The sequence below is a fragment of the Hypanus sabinus genome, chromosome 6, assembly GCF_030144855.1.
Source record: "Hypanus sabinus isolate sHypSab1 chromosome 6, sHypSab1.hap1, whole genome shotgun sequence".
NCBI classification, from domain to species: Eukaryota; Metazoa; Chordata; class Chondrichthyes; order Myliobatiformes; family Dasyatidae; genus Hypanus; species Hypanus sabinus.
Window position 1 is genome coordinate 70,977,115 of NC_082711.1, and position 15,871 is coordinate 70,992,985.

Sequence of the window (15,871 nt, forward strand, 5' to 3'; positions counted from 1 at the left end):
ACCCAGGAATTATCCTGATGTCTCCAGTGCTAATAGACCCTTTACTAAATAAGGAGACCAAAACTGTACACACCACTCTGGAACGTTTAAGATTCAGTTTATTTATCACATGTACATCAAAACACAGTATGTCTAAACAGAAATAGCCTCACCAATACCTTCTGCAATTGTATCAATATTCCCTGTTTCTAAACTCCAATAAAGCCAACATGCCATTTGCTTTCTTCCATTCAATTTCATCTATGGTATGGTTCCATCTGCTGTAACCAGCACTCTCACCATTTGGATAAAATCAAATTAGCTGAAGCCTGGCACCTGTGATGGTGGAGACCTCATTTGGCAGACCAATATAGACCATTAACTCAGCATTGCTAAGTGAAGATGGCTGCAAATTCTGCAGCATAATATTTTGCACTAATGGAGATTCTATTAGATGGTCCTTAGCAAACAATTATTTATATGCTCAACAACAGTCACATTTTGGGTTTTGATTTCAACATGTTAACACCGGGATTGTATTGCTCTATTTTCTAAATGTAAAATAAACTGTTTTTGCACATCTGTGTTACAGTGTCACCAGGCTGTTATCTCATCTTCCTGTTTCCTTCTCCTGCTCCCTGCATGACTTTCTACACAACTATCTGAATCAGGGTTCTTCCCCAGGAATATGCAACCCACAAGGTTACAGAACAGGGTGGAATATAATTTTGCTGATGTTTATAACTGCTGTGCCAGATGGCTGCTGTTGACAGATGTATTTCAAGGTTTTTATCTTTAAATTTCAAATGTTCAGCAATTGTAGCTGCAATTATTCTCTGGGTAGTCATAGACACATCATTCTCAAACTTAAATCATGGTAATAGCAAGCATTTGAACAAACAAGATTACAAAGGCAACACTACACCACAAATATAGGTTAAGCTCTTATTTACTTTGCATTGACGATGGATTTACAATTTAAATTTCACAACTGCAGGTCAGAAAAAGATACGTTTTTTTATGAGGGTACTTCACTAGTCAACAAAAAGATTGTGTAGGGAAAAAATACTACCTGTATGACTTTGCACAAATAGATTAGTGCAATAAAGACAATGGAAAAGCACTTCAAAGCATCAGCAGTAACAGGCACCCTGTTGCATTTCAATATTCTTTGAACCCTTGAACCCTTTAAGGTCCTTTGAACCTTGACACATCGGCATGTAACCTAACAGTGTTCCACCTATTGGATACCCACCATTGACAGCTGATAAATTTAAAGATTTACTTTTTCAGTTGAGTTCCTTCACAGTTTTCAGATAGATTGCATGTTGTATAGCTAAATATGACATTATTAAAGAACTGAAGTACCTTCATTCAGAATGCACATGAAGTCACTTTCTCCCCACCTTTATTTGCCAAAGACTATGATGTTATGCTTTGCCCCAAGATTATTTGTTACCAAATCATAAACTTCTACAGCAATTAAAATAATCTCCGTGACTTCCTTTGGCATTAAGGATCTAAAAGAAAAAACAGGAAACGCTGGAAACACTGAGCAAGATAGGCAGCATCTGTGACAAGGGAAATTGTTAATAGTTCAAGTAATAGACTGCTGATATTAACAGCTAATCTCTCTGATGGTGATGTACATGGAGGAGAATAAAGGAGGGACTTAAAAAGTGATGAAACAGTGAGATACATTGCACCACACGCAAAATACTGGAAGAGCTTAAGAGGCCAGACATTATCAATGGAGAGAAATAAACAGTTGGCCATTCAGGTCAGGACCCTTCATCAGCACTGGAAAGGAAGGGGCAAGAACCAGAATAAGCTGGCAGGTGATGGGTGAAACCACGAGGGGGAAGGTGGGTTTTGGTGGGGAAGGGGATGAAGCGAGAAGCTTTGAGGTGATAGGTGAAGAGGTAAAGGAGTGAAGAAGGAATCTGATAGAAAAGAATAGTGGACCTTGAGAGAAAGAGGAGGACTGGCACCAGGGATGATGGACAGAAGGGGTAAGAGGGGAGCCCAAAAGTGTTATGGACAAAGAGAGAAGGGATAAGGGGGGAGAATTCACCATAAGTTAGAAAATTGTTGTTCATGCCATTAGGGTGGAGACTACCTAGAATATCAGGTGTTGTTCCTACAACCTGACAATGGCCTCTCCATGACAGTGGAGGAAGCCATGGACCATTATGTCGGAATGGGAATGGGAATTCAAATTGAAATAGGTGGCCACGAGGAAATCCCTTCTACAGTGGCAGACAGAGCAACGATGCTTGGTGAACCAGGCTCCAATCTGTGCCGGGTTTCAGTGATGCAGAGGAGGCCACACCTGAGCACCAAATACAGTAGATGACCTCAACAGACTTGCAGGTGAAGTGTCACCTCACTTGGAAGAACTGTTTGTATCCCTGAATGGTGGTGTGGGGGCAGGTGTAGCACGTGCCCTGCTTGCAACACTTCATAATCCGTCCAGGTAGCCTTGAAACTGACATCATCAACATCAATTTCTGAAATACCTGGACATTTCCCTCCCTATCTCCCTTCTCTCTTTTTTCATCCCCTCCCTTCTCATCACGTGCCCATCAGCTCCTTCTGATGCCCCACCTCCTTGCCTTTCTTGCATGTTCCACTGTCCTTTCCTATCACATTCCTTCTTTAGATCTATTTATCAACTTATAGCCTCCTCCTCTCCACTCATTTTCTCTCTCTCTCTAACTCCACCCTCCCCTTTCCTCAGCTCCAATTTGCGCCTATTTCCTCTTTGGGTCAAATTTGTGCATCAATGCTGTTAAAGGTCCTGTCTTTAACTGTTTATTTTCTCTTAATATTTGATCTCCCAAAGTGCAACACCTCCCATTTGCCTTTTACATTTATCAGACCTTTCAATTTTAGTGTTAATAGGTGGCATATGAATTAAGCTGAGCCAATAAAAGCTAAACCACTAAACTCTATCTGTCATTTCTATGCCCACATTTGTAACTGACTTATATTCCCCCCACATGCTTTGGCAATCTTCAACATTATCTACAACACCACCAATTTATGTGTCATTTTGCAAACTTATCAATCCACCCATCCAGGTTTTCATCCAAAGATCTAAATATCACAAACAGTAAAGGTCCTAGAACAGATCTCTGCAGAACAACACCAGTCATGGATCACCAGCTAAAGTAAGACCCATTAATCACAATCATGTCTTCCATGAGCAAGCCAATTCTGAACTAAAATGTCTAAGTCAGAGCAGATTACACATATCAATTAAATTCAAAAATTTCAAGTGAGCTGCCTTTTGCTATCCACTGAGGCTGCTTGACCTACTGCAGCATTTTCAGTCTTTTCAAATTTACAGCATGTGCAGCTTTAAAATCTTCTTCCAGTTAAATTAATTTAAATAAATGCAAGACAGTTTCATGGTCCGTGGTCAGTCCTTAATCTGAATGCACCTGAACAGAAAGCCAATGATGAGGTAATGATGAACATCAATCTGAATGCAACAGTGTGCAAAGCTAATAACTAAGCAGGAATCAACATGCACTTCTTAAGTTGAAGACATCAATCTTTCTGCCCATCAATTCTACAGTACACTGCACACAAAGTGGATCTTATCCTTCCTTGTGGTCTTAAACTTAACCATTTTTTGTGTATTTAATATTTGAGTAATATTGTAAATACATTGTTTAAGCAATCGTTGTTGTTTACATGAATTATTATGAGTTATATGTATAAGTATGTGAATGACATATGCCATCACACGACCAAGTCATAAGTGCACATCTCACTAAAATAAAAATGATACCAGAGTACAAACTTTATTCCCAGCTCTTTTTCTTTCAATTAGTTTTATGCTTTGGAGTTACAAAATATAACTGTAGTAGGAAGGAAGTTTTAAATGAACCTGAGATGACTATCTACTGTTGAAGTGCTTTGAGCTATTTGAGTTAACAAAAAGGCTCAGCAAGACTTTAACATTTTAAAAAAGGCAAAAAAAAGACCAAATTCATAGATTCATGGACAGTGAGTAACATGCGATAATAATCACAAATAAAAATAACTGAAATGGCTAGCTCCATTGGAAAGATAGATGCATTTGATTGTACAAGGGATAACTGGAATATGTATATTGAGTGAATGAGCAATAGTCTAAAGCAAATGGAATAGCCAATGAGAAGCAAAGAACAATTTTGTGGGGTGTAATAAGAAGGAAAGCAAACAGGTTGCTTATAAGTTTGACTGTTCAAACTAAACCAGCCAAAATAAGCTTTGTTGATAATGTGAAAGTAATGCAGGGATATTTAGAAATTAAACCATTGTTGATTGCAGAATGTTTTAGATTTCATAAGAAGAATAAAAATAAAGGGAAGTCCATTTCAGCTCACATGGCTGAGTTGAAGAGATTGCTTGAGCATTGTCAGTTCAGTAATGGGCTTTATGATGCACTGAGAGATCATTTAGCTTGTGGAATTTTACAAGAAAACATTCAAAATGGCTCCTAACTGAAGCACAACTTCAGTTAAATGAACAATTGAAACAGCTGTACCAATGGAAAGAGCAGAGATGCAATTGAGTTGAAGTCAGGAATGAAAGTGAATGTGAGCAAGTTTGCAATGTCTAAACAAAACCCTGCCTGGCCAAACAAATTGTGTTACCATGGTGGCAGGGGCTCACATACACCAGACCAATGCAGGTTTTAATGCAAAACTTGCAGAAAATGCAAGAAAGTAAGACATACACAAACAGCACATTGGGCAGACAAAAATAAATGGACTGCACAAGAATAAAAATGATAAAAAGTCAAGCTGCAGTTTCAAAGAGCACTAATCTGCATGCTGTTGATGAAAACACTGATAATGATGAGAGTGACACAGGACTAGGGAGCCTTGATATTTATAATGTGAAAACTAACAACAGACAAGCAGTATAGCTTATGTTAGAAGTGAATGGCAAATTAATTAAAATGGAATTGGACACTGGCTTGGACACATGTCATTCCACAAAATTAATATGAACGACATTTCAAAGATACTGAACTGAGTCCTGCAGATATCCATTTAAGAATTTATACTGGAGAAAAGATAATTCCTGCAGAATGACATTCGTAACAGTGAAATACAACAACCAACAAGCCACATTGGGCTGTATTTGTTAAAAAAAATACAGAAGGCCAGCATTATGGGGCCATGATTTGCTGAGGCAACTACAACATGATTGGAGATCTATTCATCCTTTGCAGCCACATCCCCTGCAATAGATTCAAATGAAAGTGAATTAAGAAAGGTACTGCGTGATGTACAGCAGTGTTCAAGGATGGCATTGGAAAACTCAAACTTATCAAGGGTAAAATAGTGTTAAATGAAAATGCCACACGGTTCCTTATACGATCCGTGATAAAGTAGCGAGTGAGTAGATCACATGGAGGCTGAAGGAATGCTTCCCAAGGTTGAGTGAAGCCCATGGGCAATGCCAATGTAACCAGCAGACAAGAAGAATGGGTCTGGCAGGATCTGTGATGATTTTAAGGTCACTATCAACCCAGTACTGAAAATATATCAATACCCTCTTGTCCAGGACAGAGAATATCTTTGCAAACCTTTCTGGAGCAAAGCATTTTAACAGAGGCAACTTAGCTAAAGCCAGCCTTCAGATGGTGATTGAAGAAGAGTTCAAATCATTTCTCACCATAAACACTCACATCAGAGCTTTATTGCTATAATACGCTTATTTTTGGAGTGACATGAGTGTTTACATAATTCATAATGGGTAATATGCAGAAGTATGTGAGTGGCATACGTCATTATGCTACCACATCATAAGTGCGCGTTTCGCTAAAGTAAAAACAAAGTTAGAATACATGTTATTCCCGACTCCGTGTGTTTCTTTCAGTTAGTTTTCTGTTTTGGAGTTACAAAACATAACTATTTTGTTATGTTATAATATTTTTTTCCTCTTACTCTCAAGTAAGAGGTCTGTAATATATCCCGAATAGCTAAACTAAATCTAACAGGCTGCATCCACATGTCAAGCTCAGTCTGCTCAGGTGCTTATTTCAACAAAATATTCGTTTTTGGATTGAAGTGAGCTGCTTTACATCTTGGCAGCCCAGCTCACAACCTGGCCTTCTTGAGTTGCAGCTTGGATAATCAGACTCTCACTTCTTGGACCTTCTGACTTCACTGTTGATAGGTGGTTCATGAATTAAACTGAGTCAATAAAAGCCGAGTTCCCTGCTGCCCCCTCAGATAAATATAACCTTGGTGATACTATTGATGCCAACACCAACTAATTGTACAAAAATGAACAATTTAGTAACTTATTCACATTAGGTTATCTTTTTGCTCAGAAAAAAAATTCTCGATTCGTTTCCTGATCTGAAATGGTGAAGACATCAGCAACATAAAAATATATACAGTCGGCCCTCCTTATCCGCGAATTCTGCATCCGCAAATTGAGAAAACCCGGAAGTGCTCTTCCTGTATTTGTTATTCGAGCATGTACAGACTTTTTTTCTTGTCATTATTCCCTAAACAATGCTGTATAACAACTATTTTACATAGCATTCACATTGTATTAGGTATTATAAGTAATTTAGAGATGATTTAAAGTATACGGGAGGATGTGTGTGGGTTATCGTGGATCGGGATTGAAAAAAATCGGAAGTTCTCTTTCTAAGTAAGTTGGAACAGGTACATCTGGTATTATTTAGAGTCAGTTAGTCAAACGTTTGTCTTAGTATATAGTATATATTTTACCTATCTATGCATATAAAACGTTTAAGAACGTATGTTTCAGTGCTGGCTCGGGAATAAAAGTTCCTGAGTTCGATCCAGTAACAGACTGCTCCCAAATGCGCTCTCCACAGTGCCGGGTTGATGTGGAGGATCAAAAACCTGAAGCCCCAAAACCCAATAATTAAACCACTGCGTTGCTTAGTAATAATTGTAGCTTTCATCGGGGCACAGCCTTTCTCACTTTATCCTTTAATATTTTTACACCACCAAGTCATAAGTGCACATCTGACGCCTGCAATTGACCCAATTTTTCTTGGCATCCCCAGCACTACTCTTACAAAATGCTCCTCAAATTAGACCTGGCATGGAATGTGTGCCCCCATTGATTTCAAACGTGATTGCTGCGCACAGAATTTGAAGAAAATGAAAAATAAAAGACTGACTTGAGATCAATTTGATTTTAATTTAATAGTTATCACCACAGAATCAGTGAAGGTTTACAGCACAGGCAGTGGCTATTCAAATAAATAAGCCTACCCTGGTTAGTCACACCCATCTACACTCCCCCCAGTGATTTCGGCTTCACTCAGCTGTCTCAGGGACAGCACCTGTCACAGTCCAGCAGGACTTCTAAGATGCACTGGGAGGGAGCAACGCTCCACATGGCAAGATGGGCATGAAGGGTTGTGGACAACAAGCCTCTTAATATGAATAACATAATTAATTGGACTAACGGCCCACTGTACTGTGTAATTAAAATACATTTACTGTACCTGCTCAGGGAAGAATTTCAAGTATTAATAGTTGAATTCATGAGGTGCTATGAGAGGTCACTTACAATGGAAATGGATACATTCATTCAGATCATTCAGATAGCGCTGACTCTCTGTCTGAACCTGGATTATCATTTGAAGTCACACTTTAGAAAATTTTTGACTTTAGTTCAGCTACAGAAAAGAGATCTTGCAGCATATCGTTTCCATGAAGTACTAAGTCATGTAGCATAAGAGCCTTAGCCTTGAGAATGACAGATACAACATTTAAAAATGTTTCAGTGTTTAAATTTTTAAGTCTTTAAGGCAGCACAGTTGCGTAGTGGTTAGTGTAATGCTTTACAGTGCTAGTGATTGGAAGATCTGGGATCAATTCCAGACCACTGTTTGCAAGGAGTTTTTACATTTCCTCTATGACCATGTGGGTTTCCTCTGGGTGCTCTGGTTTCCTCCCGTTTTCTAAAAAGACATAGGGGTTAGGGTCAGCAAACTGTAAGCATGCTGTGTTGGTGTGGAAAGCATGGCCCCCATCGCAAATGATGACACAAATGACACATTTCACTGTATGTACGCTTCAATGTACATGACACAAATAAAGCAAATCTTTATCTAATCTTAAATCCAGCCGTGCCAGAAATGTTAACAACAATTAAATATGAACTTATTTTCTCTATTCTCCACATGCACATAAGAAATAAATGAATCTGAATTGGAACAATGTTGTTAACATTTAATTAGCTGCTTATCTGCAAACCCCAATGTTACCAATACACATCAATCTCATCAACCCTCTGTGAAATGGGTTCGGACAGCAAGAAGCAGGTTCCATATGACAGTGACCCACCACATTCATTTATCAATATTTCAGCAGTAAAGCAGCAAACTCACTTGGGTAAGCTGCTATCAGGACACTGGTGAAACCAGATCTAGAGAACTACGTAGAGCTTTGGTCTTTTGACAGCAGATGTTTATATGATGGAAACAGTTCAGTGAAGGTTTATTAGACCAGAGATGAAAATGTTGCCTTATGAGGGAAGTTTGGATTTCAGAATGGAGAGAGGCTTAAATGAAAAATATGAGATCCTATGGGGTCTTGATAAAATGGATATGAAGAGCATGTTTCCCCTTATGACACATACTGGTTAGCAGGTCAACAACTGGAGACTACAAACGCATCAAAATAATGAATGAGATAAGAATTTACACTTTTGTACCCCCTCCTCCACAACTTTAGCAGAAATCATCACCCTAAACCCATTATTTAAATATTTGATAAAAATATTCAAAGGACAGACTATAATTCCAAGGGTCCATATAAACAGTGAGATGTCCGTTTTATAGGTTGAGCTCATTGTGTGTGCAAAGGCAACCTTCAGTATAAGAACAAAAATATAAATTATATCCATCAAATTCAATAATGCATTTAAAAGTTATTTACTTTGATTCTTTCTGATGAATGGGTGGCTCATTCAACATATACCCCCACCCAACTCTGTTGGAAAAACTTTCTCTTGGATCCATTTAAATCTTTCTCCTCTCACCTTAAATTTACATTCCTTACTTTTTCCACCACTCTGGTGAAAGACTGAGAACATCCATCACATCAACCTCTCTCATGATTTTATATACCTCTCCGAAGTCAAGCTTCAGCCTTCTATGCTTTAGGAAAAATATCTCCAGCAACCCAGCTTCCAATCTCTGTAATATCATCATAAATCTTTCCTGCATCTTTCCCAGTTTAACCATACCCCTCTCTATAGTGGGTGACCAGCACTGCACACAATACACCGAGTGTGGGCTCACTGATGATTTGTTCAGTTGGAACATGACATTCCAGCTCATGTACTCGAGGCCTCGACTGAGGAAGGCAAGAGTACCAGATGCCTCTTTCACCCCTCTGTCTATCTCTGCACCGCAGCTGACATCGCAACATAGCTGAAGAGAACTTGACAGCGACTTGAAGAAAATAGATAGGCATGTTTCCAAAGTTGGGAAATTCATAATTATTGTTCTATAATAGTTGAGCCCTGAAATAATTCTAATTCAAATACAAAAATAAGATTTATTAGAATCAGAAAACCACTAAAGTGCTCTAGAATTTCTATTGACTCAGTGAAATAACAATAAATTCTTCTTAAACTTATAGAGTCATGGACCATGGAAACAAGCCCTCAAACCAAATGGCCCATGCCGACCACAACATCCTCCAAGTTAGTTTCACTTCCCTATGACCCTCCACGTCTCTCCCCTCCAAGTCCCTATCCAAATACCTCTTAAATGGTGCATTTTTATCTGCATCGATCACTACCTCTGGCAGCTCATGTCAGATAGTCACTACCCTCTCAGGTCTTCTTTAAATCTCTCCCCTTCTTGTATCTGTGTCCTGACAGGCTTATTTTACATCACTCAATTCCCTTTTTGCTATAATTGTACTTACTATCAGTTCTTATAATCATATAAACCCCTTGTATAATTCAACAAGCAACTATTTTGAACTATTTATACAGACACTTCCATTTACAAAAATCTTTAATTTCTGCCATAAAATTTTAACTTTAACTTGTCAACTTTTAAGCTGAAATCTAAAATAATAGTTAAGGAAAGCTTTATCGTTTTTTTCTCACAGGGGCTACAAAAAGATCTCAGCATTAACCTGCCAAGACAAATAACTCAACTTTAAAGTCAAATAAGTTATTAGTAAGTTCGACTTGATTTATTCTCAAAATCTGCATTTTGTTTCAGTTTCATTGGATGTATTTGAGTAATGTTGGCAATTAGGTCTTTCTTCATATTTGCTTATATTCACTATAAAATAATTATAAACAATTAAAATAAATGTGGACAAATTAAAGTATTATATTGAATTGTATAGTAATTTAAAACATAACTGACAGTGAAAGAGATTATATTCTTCCTAAGATGCCATTGACCTACCTTATTGTACAATTGTCAAGCTGCTGCTGAGTAAACTACTTTGGACGGTGCTTCAGCAATAGATGTACAGCTGTAATGAAACGCAGCAATGTTAATTGATACAAGAGGTTCGGATTACCACTTACTCAAAATGTTACCATAATGAGAATACATTCAAATTATACACTTGATTTTTAAAAACTTGAAAATCCACTCAACTGACGACTGGCCCTTTGGAACCCAATGGTGAATTCTAAATTAAGACAGCTTATAAATAAAAAAAAAGATGTGGTTTTTGCTTCATCTACCTTACACTTTTGAACTTATTTCTCCTTATACTTTGGTTGGTAACATTGCTATTGACAAACAAGGAGCAGTAGTTGAGTGGTTAAATCCCTGGACAGTTGCCAGAAACATGGACCACTGAATCCCGAGCACTGGGGAAATTAAATTCCCATTATCCGGAGTAAAGGAACTGGTCTCAATAATGATAACCGCAAAACCACTGGTCTATTGTTAAAAAACAATCTGATCCCCTAACTGCATAATCCATAAAAAAATGTTACAACACTGTTTTTTTGCCTTCCTTTAGTAACTTTATGTGACAGAGATGATAAGTAGGGCTAATTAAGTAGCTCAGAGAATTGACATGTTGGACAAAATGTCATGCTTGAGTGCTGCAACATGTAATGATGCAGGTGCATAGAAGCACCAGCGCCTGCTGGTTACCCTCCAGGTCATGCACTACCCTGATCTGGAAATGCTTTGCTGGTCCTTTACTGTCACTGGGAAATCCCCCTTCAACAGCACTGAGGGCTGTAGGTTCACAAGAAGAATGGCCACAATTCAACAAGACAGCTCACAACCACAGTCTCAAGAGCAATTAGGGACGGGTAATCGTTGCTCAGATCCTGAAAATTAATTTAGAAGCAATGTTTGCGATGATATGAATTATGCTCCTTTCAGTGATGCACTAATCTGCATTTTCTTTCTACCATGTATTGTATCTCTGCCAAAGCGTTTACTGAATTATATAAATTCATGGATTAACCATCCATTTTATACATATTCATGAGTGTGCACATGTTAATTGGCAGCTCAAAAAAAATCCTGTTTCCCAACAATTTACAGTGGCAGTAATATTCAGTATTTGACAACAGGAGTGTAAATTGCTCTTCCACAGTGCTAATTTGTCAAGAGGATAAAAGCAAAGTGCACTTTAGCAGAATTACTATACTTAACCTAAAATGAAAGAAAAACTTCTGACTTTTCAAACGACTTCATTTCATTTTACCTGAAAAGTGCCATTCACGGCATGAAGCTGTAAAGCGAGCACTGCCTTTTACCTCCAAAGAATAACAGCAATTGCATTTTCTATTACCTATCAGGCAAAAGAATTTGACATAAATATGTTTTTGTGTTGTAGTTGTACATTCAAAGAATGTACAAGCTTTAAAATCACAATTGGCAAACCACGTAAAACATCACTGATTATCATCAGATAGAATTATTACATCAAAACATCATGTTAAAGTGAATTATAAAATACTGAGCATTCAACAGTTTCAGGTTCATACCTTATCTCTGCAATCTCATTTTCTTAGTGAATAAGCCTGTCATCTTACTTTGTAATATTGTGGGGTTAACTATACGCATCATTTTCAGCAAATAACAAGGTTACTTACATACCTCCTCCATTTGTCACATGCAGTAGGTCTTTCTTCCTATGCAATTACTTTGTGTATTATTCAATCTTTAATTTTTAGTGTTTTCATATATTGAAACTCAAATACTGGGATTTTGCTCATGAACAATGTGATCATGTTATATGGCTATATCATTCATGGTGAAGACTTGTTTTGATGAGAACTATAGCACTTCCACAATGGAAGGAAAGCGAGCTCTTATTTTCCCAAAAAATAAAAGCCCACTTGTATTGTATTGCTGTTACATCACCCATTTCTGATCTGTTTTTTTCTTTTAATTCTAAGTAAAACCACTGCCCACCCTGCTGAGTCCTATGTTTATGACAATTGGTATTCAGTCTTTTAAAAATTCATTCAATTGATGTGGCTGAGCCAACATTTAGCTGCCCAACCTTAGCTGTCCTCAAGAAAGTGGAGGTGATCTGATTTCTTGAACTGCTACGGTGCAGAGGTCAAAACTGTCGCATAGGAAAACAGCACACAGGGAAGTGGATACAGACATTGTCTTTGCCTCCTTCAATTGTGTTCCCTGGCCGTGAAAAATCATTCAGTAAAGCGAAGCTTTAACACCTTAGTTTTTCCTGTTAAGTCTGTTGGCTCCAATGACAAAGCACAATGATCTACTGTGAGTGAAAAGAAATATTAGATTTATTTGTCCACTGTGATACGACTGACTGAGAGCTCTTCCACTTGGCTGCAATGAAGATGCAGGTCTTTGCACTGCAGTCAGCATGCCCAGCAGTTAGAGCGCTGATCAAAATGTAGAAGCAAGTAACAAAAAAAATATGCAAGAGTACCCTGCCTTTTTTCTCTCAATTTTATTTACGGCACATCACTGAATTGTCATAAAAGATGTCTCAATCAATTATAATGAATAATAACATTCATTTAATTCGGAAAGTAATACAAGCTAGAATCACTTAATAGTTAATTACAGAAATATTAAATACATGATGCTAAATGTTCCCAAATACACAACATTATATTGAATATATAAAAACCAGAACAAGATATCAGTCTGAGTTTAATTGAATTGCTCAACAAATTATGGCTAATCATGCACCACAATGAGAGATACAAGAGACTGCATGCGCTTGGACCTGGTGCAGAAAGCAAGCTGCTGGAGGAACTCATTTTTGGGCTGTTTCTTCAAGCATTACTACATATTTTCTAAAGAAATTCTGATGTCCAGCTAGGAAACATAGCAGTGGCACCAAGAATTGAACACAATACTCCAAACTGTGGCTTGATTATTGTTTAACGTAGCTAGAACCTGATTTGCCGATGTTTAAACGCTATCCCTTGACTGATGAAGGAACGCCTACCCTACGACTTCTTTTTCCACACCATCCACTTGTATTGCCACTTCCAGGGAACCATGGACTTGGAGCCCAAGATCCCTATTCATGCTCATCAGTCCTCCTAAGGTTCTTGCCATTTACTGTATACATCCTTCTTCCATTTAACCTTCCAAAATGCAGTACTCGTACATGTCCTTATTAAACATCTAGTTGATCTATATCCTGCCTTAATTTCTAGTTGATCTAAAACCCTCACCTGCATTTCCGAGCTCCGAAATGGTTCCTTGCTTCTTTCCTCTTTCTCTTCCTCCCTTTATTAATCTATAACCAGAAGGTGCCATCAACAGCTTGTCACCACAGCAACCTCAACATCAGTTGTCCCATCCCTCTCTCTCAGCCTCTCTTCAACTTAAAAATAATATATTTTCTTTCTTTCCCATTTCTGATGAAGGGCTTTCGAACAGAAATGCTAAAACTGTTTCTCTTTCCATTGTTGGGGCCTGACCTGATGCGCATTTCCAGCACTTTCTGCTTTTACTCACAGTTTTATAATTTTGTTATTAAACAGACAACTCTGGAACAGGCCTTTTAGCCCATAACGTTGTGAAAACTACTGAAATGAGATGATGTCTGTATCCCTCCGTTCTCTGTACAGTCAGATGCGTATCTACAGTAAAGTGCCTTTCAAGCACCTCTGTCATAGATGCTTGCACTACCAATATGTCAGTGCATTCCAGGTACCAAAACTCAGTAACCTGCCCTGCTCATCTCCTTTGAACTTACCACCCCACACTCTAAATACATGTTCTCCAGCACTAGACGTTTCAACCTTGGAAAAAGATACCCGCTATCTATGTCTCTCATAATGTTATAAACTTCGCTCAGGTCTCTGCTCCAGAGAAAACAACCCCAGTTTGTCCAACCTCTCCTTATATCACATGCCCTCTAATCCAGGCAGCATCCTAGTAGACCTCTTCCTTTCAAACCTGCAAACTGGACAGAAATGTTCCCAGCAATATTTACTATCCCAGAAAGCTGCACGCCAGCTTATTTATTTATAGCCATTTCTGCACAGGTGCAAAATTAAAAATACAGACGTTCTTCATCTCAGAAGTATTTCAGCAAGGTATTTCACAGAAGAATAATTAGGCAAAACTAATGCCAAGTCTAAGATGAAGATATTAAGAGAATTCAATCAAAGCTTGGTTACCCAGGTGCTTTTACAACAAATCTCAAAAAGTAGAACTTACAATGTTCTCTTTTCTGCAAATACTACTTGACCTGCAGAGTGCTTTGCTCTGCATTCCTTCATCCAACTGCACAAGATAGTTCCAGTCATTGTGGATCAATGAGTGAAATGTGAGGACTGTAACAATGCATCACCTGAGGGAATTCTGTGCCTCAACCATCTCAGAAATAAGCTCTTTGCTATATCCTGAAAACATCTAGCTCCACTTACACCACACCTTACCATGAAATAGACTGCAGCATCACCCACTCCACATCATGAATAATTAAGGCTAATGCTGATCATGCCAGCAACACCTAGATCCTGTGAAAGAAAAGTAAAAAATCAGGCGAACAAATGAGTTAGCTTGATAACTGGTAATGAATATTTCCTAAACACCCTTTTAGCTGGAATTGCAAAACCACCACCAAGTCTCCTACCAACAGTGCAATTTTAGAGAGAAAAAATATACTCAAAATGTTTGTAAATGGCAAAAATATTTGTACAAGTTTCTTAACAACAAACTTGCACGTTTGTGGCAACCCACTTCCCAGCGCACTCGAACCGGCTCACAAAGCGGCGCGCGCCAGCATTGAGGCCGGTCCCAAAGAGGGTGCCAAGCCTGCTTCACCAGCAAGGAGAAAAGCCCGCCCGCGGGACAGGACTGTGAATACGTGCCCCCTACAGCATTCCCTCCCGGGGAGGGCAGGATCAGGAAGGCTTTAAAGCGAGGCCGTGAAGTTTGAATAAACCTCTTTTGTAACTGCAGCTCACCGACTCCGTGTCTTTATTGCAGCGCTGCGTGTAGCACACCGCTACAATTGGTGACCCCGACAGCCCAAACGATATTGGGACCGGAGATGAACGACACCGTATCTGTTTATGCAGTTTTGTTAAAACTGCCAAGCTTCTGGATGCTGCGACCTCACCTATGGTTCCAGCAAGCAGAAGCCCAGTTCCACATTCGGCAGATAACCTCGGAGAACACACGTTACTACTACATGGTGAGCTCTCTCGACCAGGAGACAGCCACCCAGGTTGAGGAGTTCATACCGTCGCCCCCAGAGGACGGCAAATACACAGAATTCAAAGCCCTGCTCATAAGGACCTTCGAATTCTCACAGCGCAATAAAGCTGTCCGCTTACTGCACCTGGATGATTTGGGGGACAGGCCACCGTCGGCTTTGATGAACGAGATACTGTCCCTGGCCAGAGGTCACAAGCCCTGCCTCATGTTTGAGCA

General features: G+C 38.8%; 1 protein-coding gene across 19 annotated transcripts in view; it reads right to left on the reverse strand.

Moving 5' to 3' along the window:
• tpk1 (thiamin pyrophosphokinase 1) overlaps positions 1–15,871 on the reverse strand; it is a 364,043-nt gene that overhangs the window by 309,920 nt on the left and 38,252 nt on the right. For 12 of the 19 annotated variants that reach the window (XR_009512677.1, XM_059972399.1, XM_059972397.1 and 9 more), the window contains 2 exons: positions 11,688–11,774; positions 10,415–10,484 (listed from right to left, as the gene is read on the reverse strand). The exons of 5 other annotated variants lie outside the window; for them this stretch is intronic. The gene's annotated coding sequence lies outside the window, so the exon portion shown is untranslated. The remainder of the gene's footprint in view (positions 1–10,414; positions 10,485–11,687; positions 11,775–15,871) is intronic. 2 more of the 19 variants (XM_059972402.1, XM_059972394.1) reach the window with 1 other exon arrangement.